A 15,731-nucleotide genomic window follows, 5' to 3' on the forward strand; every position below is an offset into this window, starting at 1 on the left:
TACATTCCCACCAACAGTGTGTAAGTGTTCCAGTCTCTCCGCAACCTCTCCAGCATTTATTGTTTTGTGTTTTTTTGGATTAATGCTAGCCTTGTTGGGGTGAGATGATATCTCATTGTAGTTTTGATCTGCATTTCTCTAATGGCTAATGATCGTGAGCATTTCTTCATGTGTCTGTTAGCCGCCTGAATATCTTCTTTGGCGAAGTGCCTGTTCTTATCCTTTGCCCATTTTTTAATTGGATTATTTGTCTTTTTGTTGTTGAGGTTTTGCAGTATCTTGTAGATTTTAGAGATTAGATGCTGATCAGATTTGTTGTAGCTAAAAATTTTTTCCCAGTCTGTAGGTTGTCTTTTGACTCTTTTGGTGAAGTCTTTTCATGAGCGTAAGTTTTTTATTTTTAGGAGCCCCCAGTTATCTAGTCTCTCTTCTGGTGCTTATGCATTGTTACTTATGGTTCGTATTCTGTTTACACCATGTATTAGGGCTCCTAGCATTGTCCCTATATTTTCTTCCATGATCTTTATTGTTTTCGATTTTATATTTAAGTCTTTGATCCATTTTGAGTTAGTTTTTGTGCATGGTGTGAGGTATGTGTACTGTTTCTTTTTTTTACAGATGGACATCCAGTTTTGGCAGCACCATTTATTAAAGAGACTGTCTTTTCCCCAATTAATGGACTTTGGGCCTTTGTCAAATATCAGCTGCTCATAGGTGGATGAATTTACGTCTGGATTCTCAATTCTGTGCCACTGGTCTATGTATCTGTTGTAGTACCATTACCAGGCTGTTTTGACCACCATGGTGGTATAATAGTTTCTCAAATCAGGCAGCGTGAGGCCTGCCACTGTGTTCTTCTTCTTGAGTAATGCTTTACTTATTCGGGGCCTCTTCCCATTCCATATGAAGTTGGTGATTTGTTTCTCCATCTCATTAAAAACTGCTGTTGGAATTTGGATCAGGATTGCATTGTATCTGTAGGTTGCTTCGGGTAGAATTGACGTTTTCACAATGTTGAGTCTACCTATCCATGAGCAAGGTATGTTTTTCCACTTATGCAGGTCTCTTTTTGTTTCTTGCAGTAGTGTTTTGTAGTTTTCATTGTACAGCTCTTTTACATCTCTGGTTAGATTTATTCCTAAGTATTTTATCTTCTTGGGGGCTATTGTAAATAGTGTTGATTTGGTGATTTCCTCTTCAAGGTTCTGTTTGTTAGTGTAGAGGAATCCAACTGATTTTTGTATATTTATCTTGTATCCTGAAACTTTGCTGACATCTTCTATTAGTTCCAGCAGTTTTCTTGTGGATTCTTTGGGGTTTTCTGTGTATAAGATCATATCATCTGCAAACAGAGATACTTTGACTTCTTCCCTACCAATGTGGATGCCCTTTATTTCTTTTCCTAGCCTAATTGGTCTGGCTAGGACGTCCAGCACAATGTTGAATAAGAGTGATGATAAATGGCATTCTTGTCTGGTTCCCGTTCTCAAGAGGAATGCTTTCAAAGTCTCTCCATTTAGGATGATGTTGGCCGTTGGCTTTGTGTAAATGCCCTTAATTATATTGAGGAATTTCCCTTCTATTCCTATTTTGTTGAGAGTTTTTATCATGAATGGGTGTTGGACTTTGTCAAATGCCTTTTCTGCATTGATTGATAAGATCATGTGGTTCTTGTCTTTTGTTTTATTTATGTGATGGATTACATTGATTGTTTTTCTAATGTTCATCTGCATACCTGGTATAAATCCCACTTGGTCATGGTGAATTATGTTTTTGATATGTTGCAGAATTCTATTGGCTAGAATTCTGTTGACGATTTTTGAGTCAATGTTCATGAGGGATATTGGTCTGTAATTTTCTTTTTTTGTGGTGTCTTAACCTGGTTTTGGTATCAGGGTTATGCTGGCTTCATAGAATGAGTTTGGGAGTATTCCATCCTTTTCTATGCTCTGAAATACCTTTAGTACTAGTGGTGTTAACTCTTCTCTGAAAGTTTGGTAGAATTTTCCAGTGAAGCCATCGGGGCCAGGGATTTTTTTGTTGGGAGTTTTTTTGATTACCTTTTCAATCTCTTTGTTTGTTATGGGTTTATTTAGTTGTTCTACCTCTGTTTGTGTTAGTTTATCTGACCTTTTCTTATGCAACTTAGTTCCCTTGGACTCACACAGCTGTCAAACTCATTTGTCCTTGGGAGACAGTATGGTGCAGTGGTTAAGGGTGTGGGCCTTACAACAACTCACTGTGTGAGTGCAGCTGTGGCAAAACAGGCGCCTTTGTCCATGGCTGATAGGGATGATAAATGCCTTTGGAAGGCAATTTGGCAATATCTATCAAAATCACAACTGTATATGTCCTTTGATTTAGTAATACCACTTCTGGGCTAGACCTGAGCACATTGGAAATGAACATGTGCATGATACTTATTGCAGCATTTTTTATAATAATAAAATACTTGGAAACAACAAATATGCCCATCAGTAGGAGACTTGCTAAATGAATTATGGTGCAATCACTTAATGGAATACTATAAAGATGTTTAAAAAATGATATGGTAGATGTGTAACACTACAAAGAAAAGATACACAATGCACATTATATAAAAAGGAATACATCTTCTTTTAGGAAAAAGAAACACTTGCCATCGACTCTACCCTGACTCATGGCAACCCCAAGTATGTCAGAGTAGAACTGTGCTCCATAGGGTTTTCAGTGACTCATTTTTTGGAAGTAGATCACCAGGCCTTTCTTTTGAGGCACATGGACTCAAACCTCCAACTTCTGGGTTAGCAGCCGAGTGCATTAATCATTTGCACCATCGAGGGACTCCTCTTTTATAATATGTGATATATATGTTCATAATGTACCTTATTCATATATAATATATACTATAAGAAAGCTAACTAAGAGTAGAGGTTAAGAATACAGACTCTGGAGCAAAATGACCCAAGTTTGAAACTTGCCTCCACCGCTTACTACTGTGTGATCTTGGACAAGTCACTTAACATTTCTGTGTCTCAATGTAGTCACCTGTAAGATAGAGATAATAGTATTGACCTCATCCAAAAAAAAAACCTGTTGCCATTGAGTCAATTCCGACTAATTGTGACCCTGTAGGACAGAGTAGAGCTGCCCCATAGGGTTTCCAAGGAGTGCCTGGTGGATTTGAACTGCTGACCTTTTGGTTGGCAGCTGAACTCTCTTAACCACTATGCCACCAGAGTTTCCACTTACCTCATAGGTTTCACAAAAAGTTAAATGTGTTAACATGCATAAAATGCTTAGAATTGGGTTTGGCACACAAAAAAGTACCATATAAGTTTAGTTATTATTATGTATTATTAAGTGAAAAGAACAAAGTGTGGAAGTATATAATATGCTACCTTCTGTGCAAAAAAAAAAAAAAGGAGAAAAGAACTTGTATGTTTATTTGCTCTTCTTTGCATGCTGAAGCACTGGAAAGATACATGAGAATCTAATGAGAGTGGTAAACTAAAGGGAGAAATAGGGGGTTGGGAGGCAGCAGTCAGATGAGGGCACACTTTTTAATTGCATACCTTTGGATGTCCTTTTGATTTTTTGAACCATATGAATTTAATGCCTGTGTGTGCATGTATATATATATATATATATGTATGTGTGTTTGTGTGTGCATATATATATATATTTATATATACGTATACGTATATATATACGTATATATATATACGTATGTGTGTTTGTGTGTGTATGTATATATATTTTTTTTAAGGTTTCAATAAAGGAGCATGGACCTTGGATTCAGGGTGAATCTGAACTTTGGCTCTGCTTCTTACTTGCTGCAAGGCCTGGCATAAAGTCTGTAATTTCTCTAAGCCTCAGATTCCTCCCTCCATAAAAATAGAATCCACAGTAATTGCTGTACACAAGTGAAGTGTTTGGCATGGTGCTGGCCCATGGTATGTGCTCGGGAAGTGTTCGAGCACGTACTTGCTCTTGACTTTTAACTGTTTTCCAGATGTCCCAAAGACACTGATTCTCTTCTTCAAGCTGTCCTTATTTCAGGACATGGGACAAGATTATCTGTGGATGGAGTAGAAAGGGTTCATGGAATAGGAAGGACAGACTCTGCAGTGAACACAGACTTAGGTTCAAATCTCAGCTAAGTCAACTCGTACTAACAGCATGGACTTGTTGTACAAGTGGTATCAGCCCTCTAAGCCTCAATTTCCTCATTTGTAAAGTACAGATGATGACAATATTAAATGGCAGCCACATGTATGGTTGTTGTAACATTTGTAAAGTGCCCAAAACAGAGGAGACAGTGAGTTCATGGGCGTTATTATGAGGAGGAGGAAAAGAGGGGCTGGAAGACAAGGTGGTACAGCTCTTATCCCCAGCTCTTTCTCGTCTCTTCCAGTGTTTGGGGCTGTTAAGTTCACTAACTGAAGACTGCTCAGTGAGTTTTGTCCTTGTTAAGCTCCTGGGGGACACAGAGCATCTCGTTTAAGTGGGTATACTATCATATTTAAAATGAGTTGTGGTCAGGTCGGAGCCCCGGTGGCAGTAGTTAAGAGCTCGACTGCTAACCCAAAGGTCGGCAGTTTGAATCCACCAGCCACTTCTTGGAAACTACGGAGCAGTTCTCTGTCCTGTAGGGTCACTGTGAGTCAGAATTGACATGACGGCAACGAGTTTGTTTGTTATTTTGTTTTGTGGTCAGGTCAAATCTGACTCATGGCAACCCCACGTGTGTCACAGTAGGTTTTCAAGAGCTGATTTTTCGGAAGTCTATCACCAGATGTTTCTTCTGAGGTGTCCCTGGCTGGACTCTAACCTCCAACCTTTTGGTTAGCAGCCAAGCACTTTAACCATTTGCACCACCCAGGGACGCCATTGTCATATTTAAGGGTGCCAAATAGACCAATTTCTGGGTAGGTCACCAGTCAGGAAAGACACTGCAGGGTGAGCTAAACAAGTATAATAACAACTGTTTGAGCACCCACTGTATACCATTGTTCCTGGCACTAACGATACAGCCACAAACAAGACAAACAGTGCCCCTGTTCTCATAATATTTACATTCTAGTGGAGGTGAGACGACCCCAAACAAATAAGCACAGAGAAATAGGACGATGTTTATGCAATGTCTCCTAAGTGAGATGGTCACAAGGGAGCTCGGGTAGCTGGTTTGGGTTTTGAATGTGCTATTTTCTCACTGAAGATATTCTTATCTCAGTTTTGAAAAACTGAGGACTTCAGACACAGTTTTCATCTGAGGAAGACAAGAGAAGTCACGTTAAAGTTCAACCACCATTTTAAATCACGGTTCCACCACACACAGGGGCCTATTCTCTCAATTGGCACGGTAGCAATTGGCTAGAAGATCACCAAGGTCCTCGCCAGTCTTGACACTCTGGGATCCTATTGATCAGTTAGGCATTAACCATAATATCACTCTGATGTCATTGCAGAATTAACCATAATGTCAATTTTATGTCTTTGCAGACTTTTATCTTCTACTTTCCCTCTTGCTAAAAGCTATGTGTAGCTTTATGTTTTATGTAGTCAAGTTTTTACCGTTCTGGAAGCAAAAGGTTAGATTTTTGGCAAGAGGTAGATAAGCAAAACCCTGTGTGTGTCTATAAAACTAAATAGTAATCACAAAGTATCTCTTATTATGAGCCCGGAATGTTTCCCAGATTATAAAATATATAGTTTTAAATGCATGATTCTTTTGAGAAATGCAGGAAAGTAAAATTAATCTTTTATTTTATATACAAGTGCAGGGAAAACATAATTTTATGTATATAGCTGCAAGTGGTGATGTAACACTATTACAACAAGCCCGTGTAAACAATTTTGGAGTTCTCCAAATGGGCTATAAGCAAAGGCTCTGCGTCTTTGCCAATTCCATTCCCTTTCTCCGGAGTACCCTCTCCTTTTCTCCCCATCTCCATCCCACTTGTACCTAATTCACCAGAACAACTTCTAATTTTCCTTCTGTTGCAACAGAGACATCTCATTCTCTGGGAAGCCTTCCTCGATCTCCCCAAGACTGGGGTAGTTGCCTTTCCTTTGTACTGTCTTAGCAACTGGAGTCTTCGTCTAACGATTTAAATAATCTTGACCACATTATTTAAATAAAGTTCTTTTTTAACTCTTGACCTCAGAGGCACAGAATCAGTTAAAAAAATTATGCTTGGTTTGTAACGCACTATCATAATTGGTCTGTACTTGGTCCTGTCTTATAAGCATTATTTTTTCTATTTATTTATTTATAACAGCACTGCTCAATAGAAATATAATGCAAGCCACATACGTAACTTTACATTTTCTAGTGGCCCCATTTAATAAGTGAAATTAATTTTTAAAATATATTAATTAAATAAATATTTTAATGATATTTTAACCCAAATACAAAGTGTTATCACTTTAATATGTAAACAATATAAAAATTATTGATGAGATATTTACATTCTTTTTTCCATAGTAAACCTTCAAAAATCTGGTATTTTATGTTTACTCCATGTTTCAATTAGGTCTAGGCACATTTCAAGTGGTCAGTAGTCACATGTGGCTGTCATACTAGACAACACAGATTTATAATGTAACCAACTCCCATGAACCCACTACCCCAAACGAGGGCTGAGTTACCAGTAACTTATGTCTACCTATGGAGTGTTCTCTCATCCTGCTTCTTGCCTGCTTGTCTGCCTCCTCAATTAGATTCTGAGTTCCCAGCAGACAGAGCATGTATATTATTGATGTGTGTGTCTCATTGTCTTCTCAAGGTATGATCACCAGAACCCTGGAGGTCCCTGAGACCCTTTTAGGTCAAAACTATTTTTATTATAACATTAAGGCATTATTTGCCTTTTTAACTCTGTTGACATTTGCACAAGCTGCAAAAGTAATGGTGTGTAAAACTGCTGGTAGCAGTAGCACAAATCAAGGCAGTGGCACCAAGCTGTACTAGTAGTCATTATAATTTTCAGGGTTATGCACTATTGGTTTAAAACAAAAAATGTCCATGATGAAGCAGTAAAATTTATTAATTTTATGAAATCTTAACCCTTGAATACTTACTTGTCTTTTTAATATTCTGTGTGTTAAATGGGAAGCACTCATAAAGCACTCCTGCGCCACACCAAAGCCCAGTGGTTATCCAGGAAAAGGACTCGTGAGGTTGTTTGAGCCGTGAGCTGAACTCGTCACTTTAGTCATGTAATACCATTTTTTACTTGAAAGAACAACTGACGAACTATGGCTATTCAGACTTGGGAATGTAGCAGACATTTTCTGAAAAATAAACACAGCAAACCTGACACTTCAAAGAAAACAACTGACAATATTTGTTGCCAATGATAAAAATTTAGGCTTACAAGTAAAAACCCAAATTTTGGAAGGTTTGCATCCATCGCTATAAATTTCACACCTATCCAATACCTAGAGACTTTTCCGATGAGATCAGTGGTGATATCAACAAATGTGATTTTGTTGTTGTTGTTATTGTATAAAAAAGTGGCAAAATTTGGAAGATATGTATAACTCAGTGAACCAATATTTTCCAGATGACAATGTATGATGTTACAGAATCATGAAAGATCTATTCAAAGTGCAAGATAGACCAAAGAATTTTAATGCAGCAGAGAGCAAAAAGTTCACTGATACCGTTTCAAATTCTACATTGCAGCTAACCTTTAAGAAACTACCACTTACTGAATTTTGGTATAGTATCAAAAAAGATGACGCACAATTATCTGAAAAGGCTACTAAAATGCCCCTTCCTTTTCCAATCACATATGCTTATATTTTTCTTCATATACTTCAGTCAGAAAAAAATATTGTAACAAATTGAATGCAGAAGCAGATATATGAATCCAGCTGCCTTCTGTTAAGCCAGAGATTAAAGAGGTTTGCAAAGACGTAAAACAATGACACTCACTAATTTTTTTAAAAAATTCAGCTGTTTTTTATAAAACATACATTAATCGTGTTACTATTAAATGAGATTATTGTTGCTTTTAAACAAATTAATCAATATTTTTAAATTTCTCAGTTTTAATTTCTAATGCGGTAGATATCGATAGATGTAACTCACAGAAATAAAAGCTCTTTGGGGGTCAATAATTTTTAGAGTGTAACACATTTCCTAATATATGATGAGGTATCATAATATGTTTACTACCACCTTAACCATGTGATCAAGTTGACATCACCAATGATGGGACATACCAGCATCACATGCCTCCTGATGTGATGCACTGAGAAAGACACATCATTTCTGTGGGATTCTGACAGAAATGCACATCCTGAATCTAATCATGAAGAAACATCAAACAAATGCAAATCAAGGGGCATTCTTCCAAATATTTTCTTGTACTTTTCAAAAATGTCAATGTCAAAAAAGACAAAGCAAATCCAAGAAACAGTTTCAGTTTAAAGGAAACTGAAGAGAAGACAACTGAATGGCACGTAGCATCTGAGATTTTCTTTTGCAATAAAAAAAAATATTAATGGCAATTGAAAAAATCTGAACAAGCTCTGTAGATTAAAAAATGATATTGTACTCATGTTAATTTCCTGATTTTGATAATTGTACAGCGGTTGTGTAAAAGAATGTCCTTATTTTTAGGAAATACTGAATGAGATGAAAGGTGTCATTTCTGCAGCTGATTCTCAAATCATTCAGAAAACAGTATGAGAGAGAATAAAGCAAACATGGTAAAATGTTAACATTTGGTAAATCTGGAAGAAGAGTATTCTGGAACTCTTTGGATTATCCCTACAACTTTTCTGTTAGACAGAAATTATGTCAAATAAAGACTTAAAAGAAAAAAACTTTGCTAAATGAATGCATAAATGCATCTTTTTCTAGATACTCTGCTTTCTTGAGCTTCTGGATTTAGGACAGAGTGCTAGAAGGATCCAATGAAGGAAAAAGAAAAGTCTCTTAATGATTATTATTATTATATCCTTATATTGCATTAACAATATGTACTAAAAGTACCTTCAGAGTTTACCTTATCTTGTAATTTATCCTTTCATTTGAGCTACAAGGGCCTTTCTACTGGGGCTTCGAACTGGTTTGAAACAGTTTAGTCATGGCGACAAAGCAAAATTGGAACAGACCCAAAATTTTAAAAATTAGGTGATCCAGAACCATAACCGGAACAGAAAAAATTATGGGTCAAAGCCCTGGAATGGGATACTTGGAAGAGACATAGTCAGCCCTTTCAGGAGTCTGATGCGTGAGACTGGTTTATTGGCAGGACTGTGGAGAGCAACACACATTCAAAGCAGCGTGGTCGGCCACCATCTTTGAGCGGGGCAACACTGTTTCTAACTCTGCACAAAAACTGACAGGGAAGAGATTTGGTTGCTATGCAACTTGTATGCTGCCCTTGTTTTCTAAGAGGAAGATTAAGATTCTAGCAGGGCTTTGACCCATAATTTTTCCTGTTCTGGTTATGGTTCTGGTTCACTCAAATTTTTTAAAATTCGCGTCTGTTCTGGTGTCACTTTTTTGGCCATGATTGAATCAGGAAGAATGGGTTTGAAGCCCTGCTTTATACCCTTCAAATTTGGATTTTCATTACATGAAGGACTAACCTCCAAATTATTTTATTTCAACTTTTATTTGGGGGAAGGAAGATCATTTGGCAGCTTCTAACACTGAACCTGAAGAGAAAAGTGTAATCATTAAAAGTACTGTGGAAGAGTTTAGAGTGGTATTTAAGTCATATCTTAGCTCTTTAGGGCGATTTGTAGTGAATGTTAACATAGCTACTTCTCAATTTGAGTAGGATCTTGATAGCTGGCAGGGGTAGGGGGTGCTTTATCAGTGATTCTTCATTCCACATCTCTGGTCTTAAAGCGTATCACATGCAGCTTGACTGCTAGGACAGTGAAAAAGGAGACTGGGCCGTCTAGGACTGGCTGGAAATATGTGTGGTTAAGAGTCTAGCCTTGTGTGTAATAAAAAGCAGATCATGGGAGTGAGCAAGTGACTTAGGGCTTTTTTTAAACAACATTCCCTCTGTCTTTTCTTAACATTTCAATTCTGCAAAGGTGATCTCACCAGCCTCCCTCTAGTGGTCCTGAGTAAGATTAAGTAATTTCTCTAAGATACAACTATTGGTCTCTACTTATCCAGAGCAAAAGAGAAAAAAGGAAACCAAAGACTCAAAGAAGAAACTAGTCTACAGGACAGATAGTCTACACAAACCATGGCCTCATCTACCCTGAGACCAGAAGAACTAGATGGTCCCTGGCTACCAGTACTGACCATTCTCATCAGGGCCACAATAGACAGAACAGAACCTCAAATTCCTGATAAAAAGAAGAAAACCAGACTTAGGACTGGTCAAGACTGGAGGACTCACCAAGACTATTGCCCTGAGATACTTCTCATAACTTGAACTGAAACTACCCCTGATGTTACCTTGTAGCTAAACAACAAATTGGCTCCAAAAATAATGAATATCACCTATAACTATTGTGATCCTTTTAAAAATCACCTATATGAGATCAAACTGTTAAAATTACTTTAAAATGAAGATGAGAATGTGAGGGAGCAGGGAAACTAGATTAATGGAAATGGAACAACCAGAAGGGAAATAATGAGACTGTTCACACATTGTGAAAAATGTAGCCAATGTCACTGAACAACTTGTATAGAAATTGTTGGATGGAACCTAAACTGCTGTGTAAACTTCCATTGAAAGCACAATAAAATATTATTTTTTTAAAAAAAGATTAAGTAATTTCCCATAGTCAGCCACGTAGCCAGTCCTAGAGGCAGAGTTTGAAGCCAGGGTGTGACTCCAGGGCCCTACCACCACACTACACTGGAGTCTGGTGGGCTGCTCTGCTTCTGCAGTTCATGCTTATTTTGTTGTTGTTATTATCTTCTGTCGAGTCACTTCTCAATCATGGCAACCCCATGTGGCTGTGCCATCCCCACGATTGGTTGGGAATTGGACCATTGTGATCCATGGCGTTTTCATTGGCTAATTTTCAGAAGTAGATTGCCAGGCCTTTCTTCCTAATCCATCTTAGTCTGGAAGCTATGCTGAAACCTGTTCAGTATCACAGCAACACACAGGCTTCCACTAATAGACAGGTGGTGGCTGCTTATGAGTTACATTGGCTGGGAATTAAACGGGTTCCCCTCCCCCCCCGCCCGATGCCCCTCATAAACAAACAAAAAACCCATTGCCATCGAGTCAATTCCGACTTATAGCAACCCTATAGGACAGAGTAGAACTGACACATAAGGTTTCCTAGGAGCAGCTGGTGGATTCGAACTGCTGACCTTTTGGTTAGCAGCCAAACGCTCAACACTGTGCCACGCCACTCATAGAAGGCTAGAACTCTACCAGTAAACCACCACTGCCCTCAATTATGCTTATATATAAACCCAATTAACTATCCTTCACTTACTAAGTCCTACTGTAGACATTGCAGGGATACACGGAGATCAAGTATCGATACCTATCCTCCAGGATTTACCCATTTAGTTGGAATGAGATGGTACAAAGTCAGATAGTGGTTACCCTTGTTGAAGAGAAGACTGAAAGGAAGCATGAAGGGGCTTCTGACGGCTAGTAATGTTGTTTCTTGATCTGGGTGCTGGTTACAGAGCGTATGAAACAGTTTGTGAAAATTCATTGCTGTACACCTGTGATTTGTGCACTTTTCTTTATGTGTATTATATTTCCATAAAGGTTTAAAATAAGGCCATAAAGTCAGGATTTGGGGGAATGTAGGGGTTGCAAGAGGCATGTGCTGTCTGGACCATTCCTTGGCCTCCTGACTAGTTGCATGACTAAGAGCTGTGAGGTGGGTGGGTGAGGGGATGAGATTTTTCTGGGTCTTTAGCATCAAAAGTTCCAAGGTGAGCCCACCTCAGGCTCAATGTGACTGTAAAACATAAAACTAAAGTTTTAAGTGACATTCTAAAATGTTGCCAATAGGGTTAATTCAAAGGAAAGAAAAAATCTATCCTCAAATAAGCTTGGAAAATGCTGGGCTAAACAAATTTAATCTTCTCTCTTTACTGCAGGACTTGTCACAGCTTTTAACACACTAAGGTGAACTGGGAGTCTCTAAGAGGGAACTATAGATTTTTTCTTAAACTTATTTTACCATGGACTCTTTGGAGTTATTTTGCTTTGTTTTGTTTCTTAAACACCAATTTCAAAATTAATGTTCTAAGGAATAAATTTTGGGCAGTGCTATTCTAGAATCCTGATTTACAGATTCAGTTCACCCAAAGATTATGGATACTGAAAGTCATCTTTCAAAGCAAAGCATTCCTTGAGCTTTTTCCTGGTTACTCCCACTGTCCCTCAACAATCCAGCAGAGTTTGTTCAAAGGGCCAAATAATATATCCCCTTAGCTCAATATCTGAATACATAGGGAGCAGAGAAGAGTTGGGGAGCAGAGGAGGATTGAGGTGCAAGAGGAAAAATTATAGTCACTTGACTTTCAAGTTATCCTGAAAACTCTCTTCATAAGTGAAGACTCTTTGGTTGTAATTAATTGAAATCACCAGGGTGGTTTGGTTGAACAAAAATGATTATTTACTATGCGAATACAGGACTTTCTCTCGGAAGCCAAGGGTGGTTGACTCTGGGCTTCAAGGACAAATCGGAACCAGAGACCTGAATGCCATCAAGACTCCCTTTCCATCACTGCCCCTGAGTATCCCCTTAATTCTTCTCTCTCCCTTTATTTGCTTCTTGGTGCACAAGATGAAATACAGTGAACAACAGTTTCAGAGTTTGCATGTCACCGCCCCGTCATCTGGGACTCAGCTGACTCAGTTCCAAATTCCTCAGGTTGTTGATTTCCTAAGGCTGCCATAACAATCTGCCATAACCTGGGTGGCTTGAAACAATAGAAATGTATCCTCTCATAGTCCTGAGAGCCAAAGTCTGAAATCAAGGTGTCAGCAGGGCCGTGCTCCCTCTGAAGGCTCTAGGAAAGAATCCTTCCTTGCTGCTTCCGGCTCCTGGTGGCCCCAGGCATTCCTTGGCTTATGACAACATAACGCCAGTCTCTATTTCCATCTTCATATGGCCTTGTTCTCTGTATGTCTCTCTATGAACTCGCCTCTTCTTATAAGGACACCAGTCATTGAATTTAGGGTTCATTCTAAATCCAGGCCAATTTATCTTGCGATCCTTAACTAATTATACCTGCAAATACCCTATTTACAAATACACTCACTTTCTGAGCTCCCGGTGGACATGAATTTGGAGGAAGGGCACTGTTCAACCCACTACACGCAGGAAGGATTTTTGGTCAGGCTACTAGCCACACCTGAGGTTAGTAGATAGGTCACATGGTCTACCATTTACACTTCAACCATGTGGATGGAGAGATGTATTATGGACATTCCCACAGAGGTGGGGAGCTGGGCAGACTATCTCATAGACACCTGTTCAATCCAAGGACTTGTTGGATGTGTGGCTGCTTTTTAAAAGCACTTGCTTGCGTTCTATGTGAATAAAGAAATATAATTGTTTTTGATGATGCAGGAACTTTCAGTTCCTCAGAATCATGATCCGGAACACCAACTGTCCTCTACTAACCTGAGCTAATACAGAAGGGACGCTGCTGACAGTGCTGGCCGTCTCTGAAGTATTCTACCCAAGTCACACGAGAGAAGCCTACGTTTTTGGAAATATTTGTTTCTGTCCTCTAAAATTTGAATCCACGAAGGGAAATTTGGTTAAGTAACAGTATGTTTTTGCAAAGTGGTTATTGAGCTTCCCTGTGCTGCATTTCAGTTGTCTTCAGCTATTACATCCTCCATATTTAATGTCATTGTTTTGAAAATGGATTCACTTCAGAAGTATTTTTCTCTTGCTTTGGAGATTTTGCACATTGGTTCAAATAGGTTTTTATTTTCCATTTTAATTTATACAGTATAAATACGATGTTGGACTTCTTTGGAGTTAACAGTTTCACTGTGCAGATGTTTCTTGAAAGCCTTTTCAATTCGTAGTGTTAGTTTAAAAAAATTTTTTTATTAGCCTGGCTGGCTGCCAGAAAAAAGAAATACTATTCCATTTTGCATAGAACTGTAAGATTTTCTTTCTTTCCCTGTCCTTCCCCACCCCCAGCTACATGATTTTTAGGATTAAAGATGCCATAGTGACATCTTGTGGTCAACCACCAGAGACACAGCAAAAGTGGTTGAGGTGGGATGAGGGAAGTGACCTACTTCATTCTCCCACAATATTTCTTGATTTATTTGATTTTACTTACCATTGCCTCAGATTGCTCTAGATTCCCAGGGAAAATATTCAACTTTTTCCCCATAAAAAGGATAAACACACTGTGTTTGGAAAGTAAAGGAGGGACATAACTCCTGCTTTGGCTTTTTGTTGAACTCCTTGCAAAAACAATGTTGCACAAGTTGCTCAGTAATAGCTCTGAAAATATTCAAACCTTTCTCTAAAAAAATGACTGGAGACAATGGCCCTGAATGTGCTTTCATTCATTATTCTAATTCTGATTTTTCAGAAATCAATCAATGGTTTGTTTACTTCACTTGTTTAATATTTAAATGAAAATGTATAAATAATAACTCTTGAATCTTTCTTTTCTCCCTCTCCAATGTCAATGGAGATAAACATGTTTGCATAATTCTTGACTTTGAAAATATAATGTACAAAATATTATGCAATAATAAAAAATAACACTTACCAAAAATTTTGCATAACATAAATGAAAGTCATGTTATAATGTTAAAGCAGGATAAAAAATTATATAGGATATGATTCTGTATACTGTATCAATATATCAGTATGTATATGTGTGTGTATAACATAAAAGAAAGATATGATGTAATGTTAGAAAAACAAGATAAAAAATTATATATGTGATCATATATACATATCAATATGTATGTATGTGTATAACAGAAGAAAGATATGATGTAATTTTTGAAAAGCAAGGTAAAAAATTATGATATTCTATGTACCTATGAGTATATCAGTATGTATATGTGTTTGTATGTGTATATATGTGTGTTTGTATGTTTACACACAATGGTTGGCGAAATGGTTAAGCACTCAGCTGCTAACCAAGGGGCTGGCAGTTCATACCTACCCATAAGCTCTGTGGCAGAAAGACCTGGCAATCTGCTTCCGTCAAGATGACAACCAAGAAAAAGCCTTTGGGGAAGTTCTACTCTGTCATGTGGGGTCGCTTTGAGTCAGAATCGACTCAGTGGCACACAACAACGTATATATTTCTACACAAGTATAGACGTCAGTATCAAAGTCTCTGTCCATGCGGATGAGCGTGTAGACACAGAAATAAGCCTAGAAGGACATATACATATTAATACGTCTTTTTCTCTTTCATAGCATTATAACTAATATTTCGTTTTCCTGTTTTTCTCTATTTTCCATTGTTTTCTTAAATGAGCATATTATTAAAATCATGATCAGGAAAAATACTAAGGGTTTTTTTTTTTTTAAGGATCAAGGTTCTGCTTGTTTATATGTAAAATATCTCTACTTCCGGATGACACAGAAATATGAAAACAGCCACTACAAAAGTGAGATGCATAACAATGCAGAGAGATCTAAGGAACCTGAGTGAATCATAGACAAAGAGCAAAGCCATTTACAAAGGGTTGAAAAGCTTGGAATTCCAGAAACATAAAGGCTATCCTGTCTCCTAGATGCCTTCTCTGTGGAGCTGAAGGGTGAGGGTAGAAGGAGATCTC

Source organism: Trichechus manatus, unplaced genomic scaffold, assembly GCF_000243295.1.
Source record: "Trichechus manatus latirostris isolate Lorelei unplaced genomic scaffold, TriManLat1.0 scaffold00007, whole genome shotgun sequence".
Lineage (NCBI taxonomy): Eukaryota > Metazoa > Chordata > Mammalia > Sirenia > Trichechidae > Trichechus > Trichechus manatus.